Consider the following 15,175-nt stretch of genomic DNA (forward strand, 5'->3'; position numbering starts at 1 on the left):
GTCATGCTTCTCACAGTTTGGCTCCTAACTGTTCAGAGCTCTGTTGCTCTTTTCTTCCATACTTTTGCCCTGTGCGGTTTGGGATTTAGGATGAGAATAATGTTGATAACACACTGATGTTTTAGCTGTTGCCAAGCAGTTAAGGACTTGTGAGTTTCTCATACAGGCCTGCCAACCAGCAGGTGGGGGATGCCCAACAAGCTGGGAGGGGACACAGCCAGAGCAGCTGACACAAAGCAGCCAAAGGGATATTCCATAGCATATGTATGACATCATGATCTGTATGTAACTGGGTGGTTGTCCAGCTCAGGAACTGGCTGAGCATCGACTGCTGGTGGTGACTAATTGTGCTATGCATCCCTTGTTCAGTATATTATCCTCATCACCAACACCTTTTTCTGTCCTATTGACCTGTCTTTATCTCAACCCATGACTTTTACCTTTCCTTTTTTTCCCTTTTTGATCCTCTCCACCATCCCACTGTGGTGGAGGGGCAATGAGCAACTGGCTGTGTGGCTGTTTTAACTGCTATCCAGGTTAAACCACAGGTTTTATTATCATACTACATTATCATACCACATTATCATACCACCACTACATTATAATACTGCAGAGGGCACTAATGGTGCATATGAAAAACTGTTGAGCAAACCCACTGTTTCAGCTGCATGAAATTAGGACAGCAGATGTCCGCAAGTATGTATTTATTCATTCACTAGTATCAGACCTATTTGGTCTATTGATGCTATGGGCTTGGTGATGCAATCACACCTGACCAAAATAACCCAAGACACAAAGGAAACAGAAATAAAATATGACTCACGTAATCAAGTAGTTCAAAGTTCTTGTATATCTTAAACTTATAAAAAGAACATGGCAGAGGGGAAAAAACCCCCTAAAAAACCTTGCCATTTAAATGATGGTTGAACAGTTTGTTTTAAATCTTTGAGCACTTTTCTCTGGGGCACGTTAGGTTTTGGATGCCATCATTTGTGTGAACTCATACCAATTCATGATTTTAATATTTAAAAGACAGATCAACATTTAAAAACTTCATTTGTGCTTTAAATAGATTTACTATAGAGCACAGTTGATGCATTCTCTGATGAACATTGAAAGAGAAGGTTTGTTTCTATTTCCAGATCTGTTTCTGAATAGTACTTTGACTTTAGGCAAGTGACTACTTCCTGCATGTCCGTAAATCATGTGTGATTCCTAGTAAAATGATTTACAATTCTTGGATGGAATACCTTTTATTAGTGTTAATGTTTTTGGTAAAATAATTTGATATCTACAGTCATTTTATTTTTTGCTCTTAGGTTGGTTTCTGTTGTGTTTAGGATAGAGGTTTTTGAATGGAAAATGGAGATTTGGAGCCTCTGGAAAGTTTCATTATTAAAGTAACTTACTCTGTCTCTGCAGGAAGAAACAAGAAATATCTAACCAAGGCCACAGGAGTCCATTCTGAGGCATTTTGCTGGCATGAGTTGTCTGCCATACCTACTTTCCTGATGCCTAAAGATGGCCTTTATCATAAATATGGTAAAAAAGAGTAAAAAATATTTCCTAATAGGGAAAAGTTCTAGGAAATATCTATTCACATGAACTCGAATTTGATCATAGTGTCTGAAGAACTAGATGGTACAGAATGAGTTCTCAGATTAGTCTAATAAGTATGAAAGGATCCAGAGTCTGGAAGTTGAAGACAGATAATTTCACACTAGGTTTGTTTGCATATTTTAGGAATGTGAGTAACTAGCTACTGGAATGACATGTCAAGATGCCTTCTCCATCATTATATTCATTAATGTATTTTTATCTCTGAAAGATATGCTCTTTATAAGGTTAGAATCAGTTCAGGAAATTCTGTTCTGCTCTACCTAGATTAATCCCATCTAGATTCAGATCTAGACCTAGATATGCCATCTGATCCCGAAGGAGGGAGCACAAAATATTTTACAAGTCTATTCCCAAGCTTCTATGTGGCTTATGTAAGGTTTATTTGATATGATTGGCTCCTGACAGCCATTCATAAAACTTGCAGCATTTGCTATCTAAATAGCTCCCAGACACAGATATTATATCCTCTAGCATATCTGCTTACATTCTGCTGTTGTCCTACTTCCAGATACCATTCATCTTTCAGCATACATTCTCACTAGGTACATCATTGCTTCCTCTGCTGATATCTTCATTGAAATCACTCAGTTATTAAAACAGCAGGTGCCATTTAAGCAAAAACCCATGTGAGTTCAAATGTTAACATCCTACAGATCTGTTCTAAACCTGTTAATATTTAATATATGCATACAATTGTCTATACACTGTTCATATTGCAAAACTATTTAAAAACTAGCTTGAAGGAAAAGTTGCCAACAATACTTAACATGCCCATATTAACCAATTTACAGGTCTACAGTTCATGTGCCTGAGATGATCTTCTCACAACCATTAAATCTGCATAAATCAGCACTGTTGAATACGAAAGTGGATGCAGCTGCTCATTCCTGTTTCTGTGCCAATCGATCCCATCTTATCTCCCTTCCCCACCCTTACACCCTACGCCACATTTATAAGACTCTAAAATTAGGGGGGGGAACTGACCTGGGTTAAGACTAACTCAGGTTAATTTTCAATTCAGTTAGTTAAGATTCAATTATCCATGGGATACGGATAACTGAATGTATTGTAGTTGTTCCACACATTCATTATAAAGCTCCACAAACAATAATTCTGGTCTTCAAGAAATAAAACAGCACAAGGATGAAAAAGAAGTATGAAGAGCAGTCAGGGTTTCTTTGGGCAAGTGTTCAGGCTCAAAGCACTTGTGAAACTTTTCATTTTGCACTACCTTAGACATTAGTGTGGCCTCAGCTTCAGGTTTATGACTAATACAGCTGAAGTATTAGATACCTTCTTACCAAGGTCCCACATCAATCAGCCTTTTATACATGCAGACTGTAAGACTATTATAATACTCTTGATTCCCTGAAAATTTCAACAGGAAGTACTTTCATTTTATATAAAAAGGGGACATATGCAGCAGGAATTTTTTATGAAGTGTGTACAAATCATTTTCAAGATACTATTTCACATCAATTTAACAGTGGGTGAACAAGTAAAATTAGCATTATGCATTGTTGAATTATTTCATTATCTACTTCACTGGCAGAAGTACAAACATCCACTTCTTGGAGAAAGAAATGCAAAGTAATAGTGTGTCCTATATAAAATGTTAGAGGCTATTTGGGTTTTATAAAACTAAAGTAGAGGAAATTTATGCTTATCTCTTTTATAGCTTGCTTATTTTTGAGGTATATAGAAGGTAAATCAGAATTTTGCCAGGAGGGATTCTGAATCACTGTGTTCTTCATTGGATCTTATCACTTTCATATACTTAATAGTGTTATAATTTTACTTGGTAACTCTTGTGCTATTTTAAGTAGGTTAAGTCACACTGTTACAACACAATTGTGTTCCTTTCCAGGCTAAGATGTTGAGCTTGCAGAAGATAAATGAAATCTAGCAGGAAAGAAATAGTGAGTCAATCTTTTCTAAAGTGCTAGAAAAAATATCTCTGCATCACCTTAGAACAATCTACAGAAAGGGCAGCATTCAGTGGATAAATCAGAGTTAGATAATCTGAGAGTAGTTGTACCTGTTATACATAATTGCAGTGTGACTTTAAAGTCCATCTACATTGTACTTTCATCATTCACTTATAACTGTGTAACCCACCTCACTGAACATCAGCTGTCTAAAAGTTAGGTAACTGTTTTAAGTTACTCCTCTGAACTACATCTAACTTGTCATTTCAGCCATAAATATGCCCTTAAAATGGGATGAATCTTCTTGGGAGCTCTCTTATCTGTAGAGAGAGTGTAGCTTGAACTGTACCAATCCAATGAAGCTGGGCAAAGTTAGATAAGCTAAAGATCACCCTAGTAGCTCCCTGGTTAATATACAGTTCCTTTCTGCCTGATTCATATGAGAATTTCAGATGTCAGTAAATTAGGAGCATGAAGTAGCAGTAGAACTTCAGGCTGAGTACTTTTTCTTTAGGAACACCTCTTTTGTTTTTCTCCTGCTTTCAAAGTAGGAATTTTGTGAAACAGGGCTTTTTCCACATTTCAATTGCAATATAAACCATAAATGTAAGTTAAAAGCTAATGTGATTTAGTTGGCATGGAAATTCTTGACTATCAGTTTTGCACTGATTGATCTGTATATCGATAGTGACATGCAATAATTACTGATATGTAATTTGTTGCTGTAGGGCCATGAAATTAATGTACTACATTCTTAAAATGAGGCTGCATTCCTATGCAGTGTAATTATGATTTTGGCTAAGACTGCAATGCAGTGTGGGTCCTTAAGTCCACATGCTTGGAATCAATATTCATTAAAAAAAAATGAGGTGCACATGTGCTGAAAAACAAAAACCTCACTTCTAACTGAAATAAATCAGTTGCTTTAGCAGCTCATCCCTTTGGGACACCTAAAGGCAGTAGTTCATATTATGGACTAATGGGCTGCAAAATTTCAGTGTAATGACAGAATTTTGTTTCTGGCAGATTGACAGAATTTTGTTATTTTGGGGAAGGCTGCAGGGGTAACCATAGCATAAAAGTAAGGTCAACTCCAGTCAGATAATTTTTAGTAACTGGAAGATTGTGATGGTTGCCTGGCAACTACAGCAGATATAAACTAGCATTTCCAGGTGATTTGGGATACTTACAGCTTTTTCTCTTGGCATAAAGAGAAAATTGCCTTTTAAAAGGGTCTGGCAGTCAGAAAGGTAAATTAATCATGGTTAACTTGGCCTGTGCTAGAGGCAGAGACTGGCTGATCTGGGTTTTTCCACTTCTTTTTCATGTTTCCATGAAGTGTTAATGTATTGTGTAATTCTTAAAATTAAGGTATATGGGTTTAATTACATTGCTGTATTTGGGTAAACTAACAACATATGTTCAAAACATCTATCTAGCTTCACAATGTCATCCACTAAGCATCTCCTTCAGCATGCGGAGGACATTCAACAGGTTCTTGGTGAGACCTACTCTGTGCAGAACTTTGTCCTTATGCCATATGTTACACATCATTAGGAAATAACTACAGAAAGCAAAGCTTTCTATTATCACCAAGGAAGGCTATTTGAGTAAGAAAATAAGCTAAATTTTAAAACTGTCCTCCTTCACTGGGTATTTCCCATTCTCTGGGACATTTCTCAATGCTTTACCTCCTATTCATTCATCAAAGAAGTAATTCACCCTTCAGATTGTTAAAAAGAGATCCAATTTGCCAGAGATTGCCTTACTGTTTTGTCTGAGCCATAGCATACATTTCAGCAGGTCTCTCCATTGATGTGGTTTAACCCAGTTGGTGGATAAAGCAACCACACAGCCTTTCACTCAATCCCCTGCCTCACCCCAAAGTGGTATTGGCGGAGAGAAAAAAGAAAAGTAGAACTCATGTTTTGAGATAAAGATGGTTTAATGGGACAGCAGAGGAAGATGATAGTGACAACATACAGAATAATTAATTCATATCAGAATTTCTCACTACACAAAGCTGATGGTCAGCTAGTTTGAACCATGCCACCTACTCCATAACCCCAGTTATATATGGAGCACGACACTGAAAGTGCACAAAATGTATTGATGGACCTCATTTGTTGTACCTAGTCACAGCTGGTAATTCCTTCTCTTCTGGAATCCTTTATAGCCATCTGAGGAAAAACTACTTCAAATCCTGATATGCCACTGAATGGTTTTGCTGCTGTTTCAGCTCCTCTGGTATATTCATATTGGCCATAAGGTGGTCATGGATCACAGAATCACAGAATCATAGAGGTTGGAAGGAACCTCGAGAGATCATCGGGTCCAACCCCTCTGCCAAAGCAGGCTCCCTAGCTCATATTGCACAGATAGGCGTCCAGATGGGTCTTGAATATCTGCAGAGAAGGAGACTCCACAACCTCCCTATTCCAGTGATCCGTCGCCCTCACTGTGTAAAAGTTCTTCCTCATGTTGGTGTGGAACTTCCTGTGCTCTAACTTGCAGCCATTGCCTCTTGTCCTGTCTCCACAGACCACTGAAAAGGGGCTGGCCATTTCCCCCTGCATCCCATACTTCAGATATTTATAAACATTAGTAAGATCCCCCCTGAGTCTTCTTTTCTCTAGCCTGAGCAGTCCCAGCTAACTCAGCCTTTCCTCGTAGGGGAGATGCTCCAGGCTCTTAATCATCTCTGTAGCCCTCCTCTGGACTCTTCCCAGGACATTCCTGTCTTTTTTATACCAAGGAGCCCAGAACTGGACACAGGTGGGGCCTGACCAGGGCAGAGTAGAGGGGGAGGATTTGATTATTTTCATGACAGATTCCCATAAATGCTGCCATTACTAGGTGAAGGATAAGTTATCTAGGGAGAAAATAACTTCATACACCTTCAACAGGATGCAGTAGGCTACTGTCTAACTTGCTTTATAGCCAGTGGAATATCACCAGCAACCTTCACCTACCTTACATACTTATGATACAATGGACGTCCTCCTGAGTAGTTAAGACTTAATGACTTTCAGAAAGCTATGGCTAGGTGTAACATATTACATACTTGTTGGAAGCCCCAGTGTCCTGAAAGTTTCAAGGTACCATATTCTTTGACCAAGACAAATCCCTTATTTCCACAGGGCAAGTGGTAGCAATTTCACAGATGATACATAAATAGATTATTTTAAGGAGTGTTTCTATTCTATTCTATTTGGCCTGTTATTTGCTATCTCTACTCTGGCTTTTGCATGCCTAAGTTCCTTTCTTTACCCTGTCAGCCTATCTGGATATCACCTCTTATTAAAAATATTCCTTCTAGTCATCTTTTCTGACATTAGTGTGTATCATTGAAAAAGGTGATACTTCACTTTTCCATAGTTCTAGCTGGTATTTTGGGGGTTTTTTTTGCAATCAGGCTCATAACTCTCAGATGCTTAACTGCTCATAACTGTATGGTTTAAATACCATCATCCAATTTTTAGTCAGATTGGCCTTGTTGCATCTATTTCTTTAGGAAATTCATCATAAATCTTGATACTTTTTTCCATTTTGAAAATCCCTGACAGTTTGGGTTTTTTGTTCTATTTGATTGCACTGTATTCCCTGAAACATGGTCCACAGTCTGGTTACGGTATTAGGAATTTTATAGTAGCATTTTACATATTTTCTAGAAAAGCTTGACAAAACATTGATGTCTCATTACAAATGAGTTTCATTACACATCCCTTGGTCTCAATGTGGTCTCAGTGAAAAATAGTTTAATTGAAAATTGATTGCCATAAAATGGTAGAAGTTCAGTATAAGCAAGTTCATGGATTTTGTTGGGGTTGTTCTTTAGACTGCTTAATCACTGTGTGTAGAAAAAGTAACATTTCAAAAGCAATAAAAATCAGTTAGTCTCTTTACTAGTCTTCTACTCCTTGTACCTGATTTATCTTCATGAATGAGATGCTGTGTCTATTATAATTTCCCAACCTTCCCACTTACTGTTTGTCATCAAACTTGACAATCATTTACAGCTCATTCCTGAAGAATGGTAGGTAAAATAGCATCTATTCAAAGACCTGTATGCTGTTTCACTTGTCAGTGCATGTACTTTTTCAGCAGAAGCATTTAGGACTGTCACAAGGATTTTCATTCATTACTCTCATTTTGAGCTCAAAATTATCCCTGTACATACATCTTCAGCATATTGTCCTGAATATAGCTTGTGTTAAATTTGTTGAACTAATCAATCATGTATTTTGAAGATATGTGGACAGCTGGTAAGAATCACAGTATTATGGAATGTTAATTCTTTTTAGTGCCACCAGCTGCTATTGTTGATTAACTAATGTGTAAAAATAAGATGTAAGATTAGAGAATCATATGTGCCATGTTCAAAGCTTGGCAAGACTTTTACCTGTCATTTTTGTGTTGAGCAGACAAATATATAAAACACATTTTTGGTCAGAAGAGTTTTGGCAGAATCAGAGTGTTCCATAGCCTTACACAAACATGCTTTGCTGAAAACATCTTCACTGTAAATCTTCACACAACTACGCTGAGAAGCACTGATGAATTTGGGGACCCACCAGGAAGTGAGATAGGTATTAAGTAGGATGCAAAGTTATGAATAGCTTGTATGCAAAGTAGTAGCTTTCAAATATTCTGTAAGTAGTAATGTATTAACGTATGTCCATCACATTACTGAAAATTAAGAACAAGTTCAGATCATTCAGAAACAAAAACATCTTAGTTTACATACTTCCCTATGAAATGCTTCACCTAAGATACACTTAGACCATATTGCAGAATTAAAACTTTTATTCCTGATCTATAGTTTAAAATATGGAAAATTTTACAGATAATTCAGTACTTTACACTCCTTTACACATCTCAACGAGGGTAGATACAGTCCTTGCATTAGAGGAAACACTGAGACAACTAGACCACATGGGTAAGCCCACCTTGTCCTGGGCTGTGTGTCATGCTCTGGGCCTCCAATGTTGGACATCAGGGAGTCAGTATGAAATATTGTTGCCATGCAGGGAAAAATTCCTTCCCGTCACCACTACATGGAACTAGAAAGTTAGATGTTCTGGTCTCATCATCACTTTTACGTCTTTTGTTAGTCTACATGTTGCCAATTAATCAACTGCAATCATATACAAGACAATAAACTGTAGTGTGTGGTGTTTAGCACTTATAATGGGAAGTCCATGGGAAGACATCTTGAAGATAATTTCATCCATTGCTAGGTTTATTTCATAAATACTTTAGCATTAAGCACTAAAAATTCTTTTAGCTCAGCAATTAATTACTATTCTTAGAACCATCTACCTCAAGAAACCATTTTTTTCTTCCCATTAACCTACAGGTATATGTAGGCCACATTTACTCATATATTGTTGTAGCAAAATGTTAAGTAAATTGCATTAATTTAGAATTCTGATTGTCAAAAATTCTCTGTACATGATTTACGCTGCATGATTTGAGAAAAAAGTAGATGAAAATGAAGCAGAGGAAATTTTAAGTGCTGCAACATACTTTAATATAAAAAAGGTACAGAAAATTTTCAGTATAAAAAAGTTAAGAACAGATTATTTTAATAAAAACTTAGACAATGTAGAAAAATACTTCCTTCCTACACTGATTTATTCATGTAACAAATGTGTAAATGATCAAGATAGAAAATATTTCAAGCATAATGGGGAAAAAAGAGACAAAAATATTAAAAGGATCTTATGTAGACACATCTGCTGTGTTAACTGTGTTAAAATGCAAGGATCCCACTGAAAAGCTATGCAAGACTAAATCTTCCTCAAAATATCAATGGCACAATGATAAAGCTTGTTCTTGAGTATTTCATTCGGTGCCTGACTGGTTGCATGGTATAGCAACATATTACACTTGTCTTAGAGCTCAAACCTAGATTTCTCTTGTCTGTGTTACTGTCTTTGCGGGAGCAAAGGTCTGGTTGTCGTTGTGAGAATTAGCTGCTCCAGAAATGCTTACTTACAGCTGATAATTGCTGAGGAGGAGCATGGTATTCAACGCTGCATACAGAAACATTCACACTAAATACTTTCTAGACATTCTCTAAGAAGCCCAAGCATAAAATGCATAGGACTGGCATTTTGATTCTTGTGTGTGGAATTTAGCTACAATGCTCTTGAGACAGAAGTCCTTGTTCTTTCTTTTCCAGCCTTCCATTCAGTATAGAGCAGCTATCACTCAAAGTCCTCTTTCACAGAAAATCTCCCAGTCTGTCACAGAGTTGATATTATCTGCCTCTAAGAAGACAGATCTTTGCTAGTAGCTTGACAATAAAAGAATATGACATTTTCTTGTGAACTCTAGTGCTAGGCCACTTAAATCTAATATCATTATCCTGCCCTACCTTTCTACTAATCTAATGTTCACTGGTACAATTTGCTCAAAAAATTATTTTACTAATTTTAGCTCTTGTGTATGTAAGGCTCCATATGCAGACTATGGTTTCCAAAAGTAATTGTTCAAATAATTTGCCAGATATTGTATATTTCTACATTTTTTTATCTTGGTGGGTAAACAACATTGTATATTTTCCAGTCAGTGTACACATTTAGTTTTCTCCTCCATCTATAAAACTTTTCTAGGACAAGATAAATATGTAAAAAATTAGTTTCAAATGTAACTCTGAATGACCTCTCACAAACATTTCTCTGGGTTAAGAGATACAATTGAGGGACACAATGAGGCATTAACCTAAGTTTTCTTTGAAAAATACTTCCCATAAAAGCAGCATACTCTATAAATAGTATGCTTGCTTAAACCAGCTGACCTAACCTTATTTAACATAGTCCTAGATATAAACTCAGTCACTTTTTGTTAACTTCAAACCTCTGGCTACTCCCTCAAATTATCTCATGACTATCCGAGAGCCTCAAGCCAGAGCCACTGAGCTGACAAACATTGCGAGCTCTGCGTGACAAAGAACGCCCCTTGTCTACACACAGAGGCTAGCACCAAGGATGCGGCAGATTTAGGCTGGAAAACATATCTTGCATAGTATTTTGTAATCTGGACAAAATCTGTTATACCAAGGACATAGGTATTCCTGTGTCAAGGCATTAAATATTTATGAAAGCTTTTAAGGAGATAAGTTGATTTTCTGATGCTTTTGAAAGCGCATATTATCAGGATGCATCAATAGGTTTTGTCGGTCTCTAGTTTAGGAAACATACTGTGCTTTTCACCGCAGATCACCTTGCAATTCTCACATTCATCCCTATGTGACATAACGCAGCTGAAACCAGCCCCGAAGCTATTATGCAATGCTAATGCCCTTTTTGTTTATAGTGGAAATCAGCCATTTTCTGTGCAGCCTGGATGTTCCCATTCTGAAGTGTCCTACAAAATGGCATAGAGGCTTTCTCTGTTCATTCCAAAAGCCTTACAAATCCAGTTTCGAAGAAACAAAAAAAGAAGGGATAATGCTCCATAATGTTTCTGGTTTTGTCTTTTTTTAATTAAAAAAAAAAGCCATTATAATTAGTATTTTGTTCTGTTATGTTTGAAGTTATAGTTTATGTACTTGGGAATGGCAATGCAAGTGATATTTAAACTATTTTGTTTGAGTGTTTCTTGAATGACTGGTAAAAAAAAAATAGTAGGTCTGTTAGAAACATTAAAAAATTTATGATGGTGCCTAAAAGATAGAAGCCTATGATAAGAAGAAACTATAACTAGAATTTACAGTTCTTTGCTCCTACTGAAACTCAATTTTCCCCAAGGTTCCTTTTCCAAGGGTAGTTACAGTGATATTACTGAACCCATCTAAGCAGCATGTTTGATCTACTGCAGCAGGCCAGAGAGAAGCAACTATTGCAATGGGCTTTTCTCTTCAGTAAGGACTATGCTTGCTGAGAATACTCCTGGAAGAACAAAAATGCCTGCTGCTGTGGTGTGGTGTTCTCCTTTCATGCTAAAATACTTGTTTTGTGGTCATTTTCCCAAACTGGTCAGTTACTGGGCTCCATCTGCTGTGTAAGTGGCATATTACTTTAGGCATGATGTGTGACTGCATCTGTCTTCATGCTAAGGTGGAACACGATCCTCCATTCAGAGTATGGGGAAAGAGCAAATAAAATGTCTTTGCTGACAACAGAGCCATACAGACAAATTTTTTTTCTTTGTTGTTGCTGATGATACAAGAGTTCAACTCAAGCAATAAGCAGCTGTTTGGATTTTCTGAGTAAGACTTATTTTATGCAAATTGTATACATCTAATTCTGCTCTGAGGTAAATCTGTAGCTATCTTCATTTAGTGAAAAAATTGATTTTTTAAAAAGTTATTGTCATATGATGGCTATTATTTTGAGCATTGGTGTTTGCATGTATACAACATTTCAGTAGAAAATTCTAATTTTAATAATTGTATACATTGCTTAAGAGTGTTTTGCAAGATGTTTTAATTTGTCCCGAGAAGTCTTCATTCATGTTATACCATAGATGCTTAAAAGCACTGTACACTTCTATTTTATCATGATGTTGTCAATTCACCATTTGTAAAAAGGGCTTTAAGACAGCACAGGGCAACAACATCTAGATGGCAAATTTTAGGACAAAAAAAGTCATTGATAAACATCTGGGCAATTATTCCGTACTCTGAATAGCACATCAAGATTGTATTTTTCCTGCCAAAGTCTTGGACACTCCAGCAATAGATATAAGACCGTATTTTGCAAATTGTCATTCATTAGGTATAGTTTCTGTCTGACAAAAACATGGAATCAAAACACTTTTTTACACTTTAAATTTCCTTTAAATCTCTAAGGTTTCAAGAAGTAATGGTTGTTGTCAAAGAACAAAGAAATAAAAACCTCCACAGGATGGTGAGCCCACAGGATATTAAGACATATGGGCATCCATTTCCATCTGCTTTTAATCATCTAGAATTAAACTAAAGAGCAGGAATAGTCTTTCAGGCATTGACTTTGTTGATTCTGAATTATTGTACACATTAATTTTTACTGTCAGTTGATTCTTCACTGTGCTATTCATAGTAGCTCTTTGGGTCAACATTAAACTGTTTAATAGGTTAGGAATTCATGAAGATTTGTTATAAAAATAATGCTAAACTTACTGTTATGTTGGAAGGATAAAAATATTCATAAATGCAGTGACAGGTTTATAGATTTGCCGCTGGTAGACAAATAGCCTCTAATGTATCAGTTGCTTTGCTAGGGTTATTGCCTACAGTTGGATGTGACCTCAGAACATCCAGAGAAAGGAATGAGAAAATAGGGATGTGGAACAGCTTTTATGGTTAATTTAGTAGTGTGCAGTATTTGCCTGTATTATGTAGGTAGTAGAAATGTTATTCAGGTTCACATGGTATGTCTTCACAAGTTAATTTCAGCTGCACATACCTGATATAAATAAATATGAAATTTATTTAAGAAAATTGAGTGACTCAACAGCATAAACATTGAGTGCAGGTTTACACACATTTGAACAAGCGGTTCTGTGTAGAAGAACTTTTCTATAAACCCTCTTTAAGACATGATCCCTCATCAAAAATGAATTGAAGGCTTTCTATGGGAAATGAAGAGCTTCCATCTTGTTGAGGTGGGTGTGGTCCAGGAGCATCTCAAGGGGATCAATGCACATAAATCGATGGGCCCAGATGGGATGTATTCATGTGTGCTGAGGGAGCTGGAGGAAGTGATTGCTGGGCTGCTCTCTATCATCTTTGGCATGTCTTGGAGAACAGGACAAGTGCCTGAAGACTGGAGGATAGCCAATGTCACTCTGGTCTTTAAAAAGGGCAAGAAGTAGGATCCCAGCAACTATAGGCGAGTCAGACTCACTTCTGTCACTGGAAAGGTGATGGAACAGCTTGTTCTGGATGCCATCTCAAAGCAATTGGAAGAGAAGAAGGTCATGAGGAGTATTCAACATGAATTCACCAAGGGGAGATCGTGCTTGACCAATTTCATAGCCCTCTATGATGTCATCACCAACTGGGTAGATGGAGGGAGAGCAGTGGATGTCGTCTACTTTGACTTCAGCAAGGCTTTTGATACTGTCTCCCATGGCATCCTGATAGCAAAGCTGAGAAAGCATGGGATAGATGAGTGGACAGTGAGGTGGGTTGAGAACTGGCTGCCGGACCGAGCTTAGAGAGTGTCGATCAGTGGAGCAGAATCTGACAGGAGACCTGTGACTAGCAGTGTTCCCCAGGGCTCGGTGTTGGGTCCAGTCTTGTTTAATAACTTCATCGACGACCTTGATGAGGGAATAGCATCCACCCTCAGCAAGTACACTGATGATACAAAGCTGGGAGGAGTGGCTGACATGCAGGAACACTGCGCTGCCATCCAGCGAGACCTGGACATGCTGGAGAGCTGGGCAGGGAGAAACCAAATGAGGTTTAATAAAAGCAAGTGTAGAGTCTTGCACCTGGGAAAAAATAACTGCTTGAATCAGTACAGGCTGGGGGATGAGCTGCTGGAGAAGAGCTCAGTGGAGAAGGACCTGGGGATCCTGGTTGATGACAGGTTGGCCATGAGCCAGCAGTGTGCCCTGGTGGCTAAGAGAGCCAATGGGATCTTGGGATGCATCAAAAGGTGTGTCCAGCAGGTTGAAGGAGGTGATCCTCCCCCACTACTCTGCCCTGGTCAGGCCCCCCCTGGAGTATTGTGTCCAGTTCTGTGCTCCCTGGTATAAAAAAGACAGGAATCTCCTGGAGAGAGTCCAAAGAAGGGCTACAAAGATGATTATGGGCCTGAAGCATCTCCCCAGTGAGGAAAGGCTGAGTGAGCTGGGGCTGTTCAGCCTAGAGAAAAGAAGACTAAGGGGGTACCTTATTAATGTTTATAAATATCTGAAGTATGGGATGTAGGAGGAAATGGCCAGCCCCTTTTCAGTGGTCTGTGGAGACAGGACAAGAGGCAATGGCTGCAAGTTAGAGCACAGGAAGTTCCACACCAACATGTGGAAGAACTTTTACACAGTGAGGGTGACAGAGCACTGGATTAGGCTGCCCAGGGAGGTTGTGGAGTCTCCTTCTCTGTAAATATTCAGGACCCATCTGGATGCCTATCTGTGCAATATGAGCTAGGGAGCTGCTTTGGCAGGGGGGTTGCACCCCATGATCTCTCGAGGTTCCTTCCCCCCCCTGTGATTCTGTGATTCTATGATTCTACGAAATCAAGGTGACATTGGGTCATTAGACTCAGACAAAGATTTTAGCCTTTAGTGAAAAGGCTTTAATAAAACAAATTAAATGCAAAATATCTCCATCTTCATGTGTTTTATGCCTTGCATTTCCTTCGACAGGACAAACTCCAAAGGAGTTTACCCACTGCAAAAGATAAAGCAAATTCTGTTCATGCAGGGCTAAGAGAGATCAGAGGAAACAGTGGGAAACATGAAGAATTTAGAAACTGCAGGTAGGAAATGGTTGGGTTGGTTTATTTATGTGATTGATAAGGAAGGTAAGTGGTGAAGCTAAGTTTAGAGGAGAAAGCATTTTGCGTGGAAAGGTCACAACTACCACTTTCTAAGGAAAAAAAATCCGCTTTTTTCCCCTCAGATTCTTTGTGACTATTCTTACAATACAAAGTCCCAGAATTCTGAATTTCAAACATGTTTATGTT

The sequence above is a fragment of the Gallinula chloropus genome (assembly GCF_964237585.1).
Source record: "Gallinula chloropus genome assembly, chromosome: 4".
Taxonomy (NCBI): Eukaryota; Metazoa; Chordata; class Aves; order Gruiformes; family Rallidae; genus Gallinula; species Gallinula chloropus.